Genomic DNA, 11,081 nt, shown 5'->3' with positions numbered 1-11,081 from the left:
TCTTCACTCAGCAAAGAATTTGAACAATGAAAACACGGGGGACAGTTTGCACCATTTTTGTCGAAAGGCTTGTACATAAAAAGAAAAAAGTTACCTTTTGACAAAGAAAAGTAAATTATGGCACACAATACATCTGGCATGTATGCTATTGCATCAATCACAGGTCTGTTAATTGTAATCTGTTCTGCTATGTTTTATAGTAATAATAACGTTTAATTTGGACACCGTGACAGATAAAAATTCTGACTTCAAGCAACATATGTTTTTGTAGTTTACTACTGATTATGCTACAAGTAATTTCCCTTTGGGAATCAATAAAGTGATCTTGTATCTTGAATCTAAATAGGACATAGAGTAAAACTGACTCAGACCCATACTGTGTTGATACTTTGATTACTTGATTACTTTTAAGTACTTTTATCACATGTGATGCTTTCTGCTCAGTCATTATTAGCCTTTTCAAACACTGACACATGACAAACTTTCACCTATTCCATTTCATCACCTACAGCTTGGTTCCTTTCCAAAAAGTAATCAGGCATCTTTTTAGGGGAATACCGGCAGCACAGCAGAAGCCCAGACAAAACATAACAAAGTGAAACGCTTGTTTCTCTTTGCAGCAAAAATGCAAGACACGGGACTTGAAAGAAGAAACAAATTCTTCTTCATCTTTGCCTCCACACATAAACTGAGCACACAATTTATGTTTATTCTGGATGAAGTTCTCACCCAGGAAACTAATCCTTCATTCTGCATGTGGCTGCAGCCTGCAGAGGACAAAACAAATCATGTTGCTTTCATGCCACAATTACTTTGTTCTACAAACCCCCAATTCATATTTTTAGAGTAACAAAAGATAATTTTTTACAAATTACAATGTTGTGTTTACTCTTATTAGCAGTGCTAGTGACAAGGCTCTGTGAATGGCTCGTGTTGGTGTCCAATTGTTTAATGGTGTGTTACATTTAAACTTGGAGGTTGGAATTTCTAGGTTCCTGGTAGGGAGCTCACTGCGCCAAAACTGGAGAAAAGTATATTTTTATTGGCACCTCTGTGTGTTTCTGTCCTATTCAATCTAAAGCACTGCCCAGCTTCTTTCTGTAGATGCAGTATTTGTGTGTGAAAAAAAAAAAAAAAAAAAAAAACTTGCAACACATTGCTACTGTTAACAAAGGCTATGAGCAAACCCATTGGTATTTTATCAGGTCATGTTTGAAGCTCTGCAACACAGCCCCATTTCTGAACAATTAAAGACATTCCGATAATGCCAAATCTAGTTAACACTTTGTGCTACAGAGCTGGCACGCTAATACATCAAACTAAGATGAGGAAAACACTGTACTTTAACTAATACTTGCAAAACATCAGCACTCATTTCAAAGTACCCCATTCAAGATCCCATTGGACCAATGCTAGAAGCTAAAGGATTCTGCCCATTTTTGATTTTGGAACCAAACTTTTCCCTTTAATAAGATTTGCGACTGGTTTGTTAGGGTTAGGGTTAATTTTGATGCAATGATGGTCCTAATAAAAAGAATATTTTTCCATAGAGTTCACACACAAAATAGTGGGAAAATTAGAAACAGTCTTTTCTCATGGTTAAAGGATATTTATCTGATAAGTGCTTCTGTTGCCTCATTTACTGTGCTAGTATGGCCATCACATTCTGTGGAGTAGGATGTTTATGTATATGCACTACATTTAAATGCATTCACTCTACTATTTGCCTAATCATCATGCTCCCATCGTGTCATGGAGGCTTTAAAACGAGCTGACTACATCAACAACTTCAATATGTTGTGAAAGTATAAACATCGGCCAAAGAAATCTAAACTCAGAGTGTTGAACAAGGTCAGCAAATCAACGCAGTCATTCTCGTTTTACTTCGTGGTGTATCAGCAAATGTCTCACTCTGAGAAAACTCATAAAGTAGCTCCGTCAAATCCAGTCAACGCAAAGTAAACTCAGCCTGGTATGAATTTCTCTCACGTCCTTTGCAGAGGCTTGGGAGAGTAAGGCACAATAAACAGAAGCCCCCACTCTAAAAAGTCCACAACAAACGCAAATAGCTGCAGTCTGCCTATAGCTTTATTAGCGGTCAGCTGGTTCCCATTAGAAAGGCTTTGTGAACTGCTATCTCTTCTCAAGAATCCCAAACAAACTGACCCTCGGCTCTGTTTGCCTCCCTCTAACCTCTCTCAGCATCCGCCGGGCTTCTCCAAGCAGTATCCCTGGAAACCAGCAGCCCGGCCGCAATCAGGGGTCGCCCTGAGTGACCCCTCTGACCATTGGTGTTAGTACAAAGCTACTTAGGTGTATATGGTGTTGACTGATTTGTTAGACATCTGTTTCCTTTTTGGTCCTATTGCACTATATGAATGGATCCTTTGTCAACTGCACTGAAATCAGTAGTTTGATTGTAATAAGTTATTTTTCGTTATTTCTTTTCAGCAACAATAACTTTATTGAGCCTCCACTGGTTGCCTGGCAACACTATGGTTATGTTAAGACGCTGAGTTGTGAATGGTGAACTCTCCGCAGGCTTTGAGCCTTGACTCCACAGGTCTCAGGCAAACTTATAAATTAGAGCAATGGAGATGTGTAATTAGCTTTTAGTTCGTTAGTTTTCAAATAAAAACAACTGAGAAAGTCTTTGGGGAAAAAGTTGGGATCTACTCTTGTTATTATAATATGAGTCATTATTAGTGCATTTAATAATAATAGAAGTATATATAATAAAAGTAAAATAATGGCCAAATGCCACTTTAAAAGCAAAACCACAAATCTTCAGCTGAAGTGTTTCTCTCTAAAGAATGTACTGAAGTTGACATTCGACGACGAAAACAGTGACTCTTTCCTTTCTTCATCAAATGAAGTCGGGGTGAAGGACTGAGAATCCTTTGTTGAGCCACGGCTCTTGGGTCTTACTAGTGTTCTCAGACGGCCCCATCTGGATCAAAGCTTCTCCGGTCCTGCCCTGTACTCTGTACTTCCTGTGATCAAAAAGAGAGAGGCGGACAGTAAGAGATGAGTAGAACGAAATGTGGATGGATACAAATCTTTTTGTACAAATCTCTCAATTTATTTAAGGGGAGAACAAATTTAAAAAATGGAGTGAGTGGTTATGATGGCAGCGGGTTTCAGGGGAAAGCCGTGGCGGTGATCATCAGGGGAGACTCAAAGACCTGACCAACGCAACATGAAGACCAACCAACAAAGCTACCATTCATGCCCCTTCCCCAGGAATGGAAAACGTTTCCCCCCAGATGCTGAAAACAGAGCAAGGAGCAAATCTGCAAAGACAACACACAGGGAGAGGTCCCTGCTGCTGTGGATTAGGATCTGCTTGCTGTGAGCCACATTCAGATATTCACACAAGCAAAAGTATCTAGGCATCTGCACCACAGAGTCCAGAGCAGGGAGGAAATGAAAGCCTCAATCTTATTCCTTAGCGGGCAGAAGGATCATATGACCTTCGAGGCCGGCTGGACCTATTCTGTATTTTAGGCGTGCTCAGACTTATCCTTGTGATGCTGACGGGTACAACTGTGTGTGTCTGCCTTGCATCAGTTACCTTTACATTTTGAATATGCATGGTTGTTAAGTCTTTTAACTAGTCTTTTAATAAGTAAAATGAATTAAAAAAAAGACTGTAGTGATTTTCAAAGTAAGTAGATATTGTGGTTTTCCTGTTTTTGGAGATGTACCAATAGTTTTCTATTCCCCAAAAACAGTGTCTTCCAAGAGAAACTGGTCATCTATAAGAAATTCTACATGACTGTAGGTTAATTTAAGGTTCTGTGGAACATAGACACCGTGACTTATGCACATAGTCAATGCCGCTACCACATTTGTCCTTGTGCCCTCGTCAATCCAGCTCGCTCCGTAAAAACACCACCCAAACGCTAGTGGGCGCTGTGTCTTTTTTGCCAGCCAGCAAATTTTTTTTTTTTTACTTCCTGCTTGACTTTCAACAATGATGACTGAAACGTTCGAGTCACACAAATGTTTGTATCTCCAAACTTCCCTGGTTAACCTTTCCACAGTGTGTTCTATCTATACTGATACAAAACAATCAATTAAAAAAAATTGCAGAGATGGAGAATCAGCCAGGAATACTAAAGTAGAAACACGCATTTCTGGGGGAGGTACACATCAAGCTAAGGCGTAAGGGTCTGAGTCAGGGCCAAAAACTGGAGCTTGTGTTTGAAGAATTAAAAGTGACTTCAATTGGATCCTCACAGGATGTTGTCATCCAATATTTTGGTGACTTCACTGATTGTACTTGATTACAATACCTGCCCTGTTATATTGCATTCTCTAATCAGTGTTTCCAGAGAGGCAACACCCTGCTGGATGGTGGAAAGGCCAGTGAACACCATAAACTACCACTCTGGGCTTCAAACATTGCTACATCTATCCTGTGAGTTTGACACTAGAAGACTGATTTTAAATTCTTCTTTTAAAAGTGCGGCGTTTCTTTTGGTCTTTTGGTCAAAACAAATCTGGCTTCAAAGTGGGAGCAGGATTTCTTGACATCAGGGACAATGAAAAACAGACATTTTTAATCAAAGCACACTCCATCTTCATCTTATGAATGAGTTTGGAGAAAGCCTGTTTAGCTTGGAAGCAGATCTGCTTCTGAAAGCCATGCTGTAGATGAGAGGATGATCAAAAGGATGAAACAGCTTTGGGTGGCCACTGAGCTTCCGATTGCCCCATGTTGTGTTTTGTGAAACTTTATTTTCTTTGGGGGCCTGAGTTTTCTGAGGGTACTAGTGTGAGTCGGGACATCCTGTTTCCTGAGGGGGAGATGTTTGTCTCCTTCCTTCTCGCTCCTAGGGCGCTGGAGAAACTTGAAGGCCGGGACTGTTGATGTTTTTATTAAAAAGTGCGTGTGCTGTAAATGGATGTGAGATAAAAGGGGCTGGCAACGGGAACTACAGCAATTAGGTCAATGTATCTTAGAGCTGACGTCAACTTGTGAAATCCTGGAGCAATAAGGATGATGAGATAATTAAATATTATTATTTTACATGTTACCGTCTCAAACTGAAGATTTAACATTTAAACACTTTAACATTTCGGAATTCCCTAACATGTATGAAGCATTTTAGCATCTTTCAGCCTGTTGTTTTGGTTTTATGACTCACTGTTCTTCTGGATTTTCTGTACCAAAACACAAAACAACAACTAATGGCCCAGGTATGATGTCAGTGACTAATATAGATGCAGTACATAGTGGAACATTTAGCAGTTAATGGATGAGGTAGAGAGAAATGTGAGAGAAAGTTGGAGAGAAATCAATAAAATAAGCTAGTAGACGTGTGTTATTTACCAGATAGATACAGACATGGCGATAAATTGATGTCAGCTTCACAAAAGTCTGAATTAAGTCTGAAGTCTTAATTCTGATGCTGTTGTGTTTACCTCTCATTGCACTGCCCCAAGTGATAAAATGTCATTATAATATTAACTTCATAAAATCATATCACAGATAATTCAAATGTAGCTGCTGAATCTGCTGTAGAGCTAGAGTCTACTCTGATGAGGCCTCCTGGACCAAGTTCAGATTAGCGCTTTATTGTCACCGTGCCTCCTCTACCTGCCTGTGCACAGTTTATTCACCCCTCTAAGGTGTCTCCTCAGGCATCCCTTTCCTTCCCGTTCAAACTCTAAAGAGCAGGTTAGGGTGAAAGGAATGTGGTAATTTGAGTGGGTGGCGGTGAGGATGGACTGGGAGGTGGGGGTGCAGCTGCACTGGCTCTGAAGAATTACCTGAGGAATGACATAGTGGTATGCTCCTGCACCGACAGAGGTTTGTTGTACGGATATGGTGGCAGATGTCCAGTGTTTATTACTCATTGGGGACTCACTGCCTTGAAATAGATCGATGTGTGTGTCGTGTGGAGGGTGGTGGACATTGTTCATGATGGAGTTTGTTCAAGGTCCTTGCATCAGCCACCGAGACTCCAGCTCTGCCCCTACAACAGAGTCCGTCTTCTGTATCAGTTTGTCCAGCTGCGTAGTGTCCTTCTTCTCCCCAGCATACTACAGTTTAGAAAAGGGAACAAAAGTCTGATTCCAGCTTCCAGTAGATATGAAACGATCTTAATTTTTTATAATTGCTGGACTGCTATAATTGAAAACAGAAGTCAACTTTTTCTATATGTCTGATATGTTTAAGAGGAAGACAAAGTAGTTTGATGTCTCAGTCTGAAAGACGCAATTACTTTGTCGTCCGTCACCCCCCTCCAGCAGCAGCCTCATCAGCTGTCTCTTCATGTGATGACATCTTAATACACACCTGGTCTGACCTTCAGCTGGCTGAATGAGCTACCATGGTAACAGACTGATACCCATGTCAGCTGCTCATAACGCAGTGGTAGAACATTGAACATGCGTTAAGGTGGTCATATTGCTACAGTGTATAGGCGGCATCTAGAAAATTGGGTAAAAGGGCTTAACCTTAACTCCTTTGTCATTATATTACATTGCCATTTATGTGAGGCTGTCATTTACAGCATCACAATCCGTGGCCACTTTTAACAATTGATTGTGAGCGCTTTACGAGACAATTATTGGCAGTAAATCATTTTTGATGATTAGGATGCAAGCACGGTGAGGTCAGAGGTTTAGTGTAATTATACCAGAAACAGTAGAGAGAGATAGGAGTCCGGGAGGGCCCAGAACGAGAGGAAAAAACTGAAATAGCGGAGAGAGACTTGTCAGAGGGAGCAGAGTTTTCAGCCAGACGCTGAGTTACTCATGGGCGTTTGGACGTGAACACTGGGCACTCTGTGTCTATAAAGGTGATGTCTACTGAGAGATGCTATCTTTACTTCACTGACACAATGGCCTCATACACAGCAGACAGTGGGCCACAGCCACAGGTCTCCGTGCTGAACCTCACTGCCGAGGCTTAGCTACTGCCAGGAAGAGTGCGCCACCTACAGGTGCTGACAGAGGGTCAGAATGTGGGGGTAAAGACACTTTTTTTTTTTGCTGGTACAACATTACAAGTTAATGTAAAGCCTTGTCTTTGATCAGCAGACATGTGCATGTGGTGGTATTGAAGGACATCGAGGATACTTTTAAGAAGAGTGATGTTATTGTAAATAACACTACATTACATTGTTACATTATTGTAATGTAATTTCAAGAAACTGAAGGACTAGGCAAAAGTTACAGTGTGTCTTTGCTGTGTATTAGAATATTTTTCAGTTCTGTCAGATTTTTGGCTCCCACCTTTATGTATAGGTTACAGCCTTAAGCTGAATCTGATCACAAAGCGTCTTTACAAAATGTGACACAGTTTCTTTTCTTTTCTTTTTATTTATTTATTTTAAAAAAAAACCTGGATACCCCAGTTTTAGCAAACATCATCTTGATCAGTTGCCCATCTAAAGATCATTATTAGCAGTATGGTAATGGTGCATGTGTACAAAATATATAGTGCTTTGTTCACTCGATACGCCAGGATCTGTTAATGACAAGAATCAGTGTTGGCTTTAAACCATCTGACTCTCACACAGTGCCTGGGATAGGCTCAAGCTGGCTGGATGGATGGATGGATGGATGGATGGATGGATGGATGGATGGATGGATGGATGGATGGATGCACGGATTGTTGGCTTTGTTCTTTTCTTTGAGCACGTTGACAATAGTATAAATAAAGGATATCAGAAAATTAGTAGCAGAAGATGTAAAAGAGAATGACAAATCAAATCAAATCAAGCTTTATTGTCATATTGACTGTAATACAGACAGATTAAATTCTGTGCAGACTTATCTAAATAAGTCAAAGACTAAATACTGTAAGACTTAACAGCTGGGTAGTCATATTAAAAAAATGATGTGTCATGCAGAATACAAAACGCAGCAGAAGTCTGAGAGAAAGACAGTTGCCAAATTTCTGTGGTAATCTCAATCAGCGGGTACGGGAGCGCTGACTGCTTTTCTAAGTTCTTCATTGTCACTGTAAAGGCAGCATAAAGGCTGCAGTGCAGCAGCTCTTCGTAGGTCCGGGTGCATGGCTGCTAGAGCTATTTCCTCTTGGCAGACTTCAGCATCACTTCTCATGACGAGACATTCTGGCTGGCAGGAGGGGAGATGAGAGGAGGGACGGGGAAGAATGGAACATTTTGCCTTTTCTGTACGTGAACCGACGCCAGGTGTCACATGAGGCGGGCAGAGAACGTACACGCTTCCGCAATACACGGTAAGCAAACCCTCAGTCACTTGCTACATTCCATGTTGAGAGGATTTTGTCAGAAAGGAAACCTGCCATCAGCAAAGGAATTTCTTACCCTTTTTCTTCACCTCGTCCTTGCCTCCTCCCTCTCACCTAGATGTTTCTTCTCTTCCCACCCACTCAGTCTTTGCTTTCCGTATTTCTTTCACCGCCTCTTTCCAATCTCCTCTTTCTTTGGTCTTTTTTTTTCTTTAAGTCATGTCTGCTCCTCCCTCACAGATCATCATATTTCATGTCAGACATCAGCTGAGTGAGCCTTTAATCACTTTAAAGCATCTCTTTGAGGAAACAAGAACAACAGTGGTTTTTATTGCGTGACATAAATCAAACGTCTGCCTCTAAGATGCTTCATTACCAAAGGAAATATTAGAGATATTAATAGCTTTACTAAGATTAGCTTAGTGGTCAGTGGAGGAGAGATAATGCCAGAGAAACCACAACTGACACACACAGAAGCACACTGACACAATACACGCTACACAAGTCTCGACGCACTAATATTAGACTTTGAGTTTCCAGCCGCCCATTACAATGTTTTTCTTTGCTCAAACAATAAATGAGTCAGGGTCAATGCTGAGGTAAAAAAGCCTAAAAGAAAAAAGGCCCACATGTTATTTAATTTGCGCTACCAGCTGAGTGGCTGGCAGACAGCTGACCCATTTCTGGTCCGGGGCCGAGACGTCTGTGAGCAATTAGCATTCTTTTCACTGAGGGTTTGACAATTTTCAGGCATCTCGTTAATATAATGAAATGAAACACATCAGACACTTCACGACAGCGGTGCAGGGAAAGGCAGTTTGTTTTGATTGGAAATCACACAAGGTGTATTTTTAGAGCGCGGCGCAGTCACTTTAACTCTGAATTTGAGTTGGAGCCATCGCACCCTGCACTTTTTGTGTTTGGGCAAGTAAATCACCATTATCACCAAACTGAGACAAAGTAGCTGGAAAATAAGGACAAGAGGGGATTTTTCTGGGTGCGAGGAAACTGGACCATTAATAAAGCTCTAAATTGTTTTTGAAAAGTGCAGAGTGCGCAGTGAGGGGACACGCCCCGGTTAAATGAGCCCTGACAGGCTCTCAGACATGCCAGAAGAAAAGAAAAAGAAAAAAGAAAACTTATGGAAATGGAAAACAAAGTTTGAGAAATAATTCGCTCACACTGAGTTTTTACACGTCTTCTGTTGTGATTTTTGATTCGTACCTAATCTGAATAGTACAGCCTAGTAAGTCTATGGATTCAATAAGGATCAAGTAAAACAAAGTGTGCGTATCTCATGATCAGCAGCAGGTATTTTGACCAATCTTGCAAAGAGCTGATAACTGTAACATCTGTAGAGCGAAGACCACAGAGAAATTCCTCACATTTCACAACTTCTTCTATAAAAAAATGCTCCAAGTATCTGTTTAACATTTATTCTAACTCCAGCTTAATGAGTCAGTATTTCTGTATAAAGGCACATCTTTTCCATTATTACCTCTTATTAACTTTGATTCTCCCCGACCAGACTTTACAGGTCACTTTCCCTGATAGACTCTGAGACAAACAGTCAGAGCTGGAAACCCTGGCCAGGTTAGAGGATTACTGTCTGATTCCATCCCTCAGAAATCTCTGACATCTTACCTCCCCCTACGCTCATTTATAACCCCTGACCGGCATTTTCACCTCCTCTGCGTCTGATCTCTTCCTGCTTAAGAGTGTGGTTCTGAAAGTCGCCTTTTTCCCCACTGGTCTCAGTTAACTGCAACAAAAGGGGGAAGAAAAAAAAGTAGATTTACATATAGCATGGAGTGAAATTTCATGTCGTGCATTTTCAATATGACTGCATTTGTACAATTGATTTTGTGTTGGTTAGTATAAACATATTTAGGAAGTTACACTTAAATTCCATAATGTCAAAAGAAAATCTCACTATTATACAGTGTAACACACACCTGTAGATGATACAATATGAGTAATTAGGAGACAAAGTGAGAGGGGAGTGTTTGTAACCTGCACATAACCCCTCGGGTATTTTGGGTCATGTCTCCCACTTTGTTCATCCCTCTTCAGGTTACTAAGTATTTTTGCTCTCTCTCACCTTGTCTTTCCTCTTTATCATTCTCAGGTTGAATGTGTCTCACCCCACTGTCATCTCGTCCCGTTTGGATTTGTCAGCTACTGCATTCCACTGTCAGATTTTTGAAGTACAGAGCAAAGAAAACTGAGCTCTGAACCTGGAAAGACTTCCTGATGGACACTGACAGCTTACAGGAAACAATGTTTTTTGTTTTTCCAACCACATTAAGCCAGGTTACATAACTTTTTCTTTTTTTTTTTTTTTCCTGCCTCATTGATACGTGACCCAAACTATAAGAGACTTTGAAGTAAATTGTGATATTTGGTATGATAGATTGTATGAGGCTGGTGTTCATCTATCTTTTTTTTTTTTCAGAGCATCTACAATAAAGGTGTCTGTCTCTGTTTTCTCCTTAATGTTCTATCAATACATTTTATTGCAGTCTATGTCAGTGACATATCAGGTGTATCAGACCTAGTAGTGGTGTGTTGTGTACTGAATTACTGTATCAGTGCCAAAGACTGATGTTGCTGAAACAGCACAGATAATGAACCTTTGACCTCACCTAAATCATTAGAACACAACCACAATGATATTATGGTAATTACTTAACTAATTAACAAAGACTTGTGGTCTCCCTATCAGTCCATGAGGGGTTGACTTCACAGTTCAGACTATTAAGTTTACAGTTTCTGACAAATCACCAACTAAACAACAAACCATCTACAAACTATGTTCTTAGTTGAAACAGCCCGTCTTCAGTTTCTC

This window comes from Mugil cephalus, chromosome 4, assembly GCF_022458985.1.
Source record: "Mugil cephalus isolate CIBA_MC_2020 chromosome 4, CIBA_Mcephalus_1.1, whole genome shotgun sequence".
NCBI classification, from domain to species: Eukaryota; Metazoa; Chordata; class Actinopteri; order Mugiliformes; family Mugilidae; genus Mugil; species Mugil cephalus.
This window is presented reverse-complemented; position numbering follows the sequence as displayed.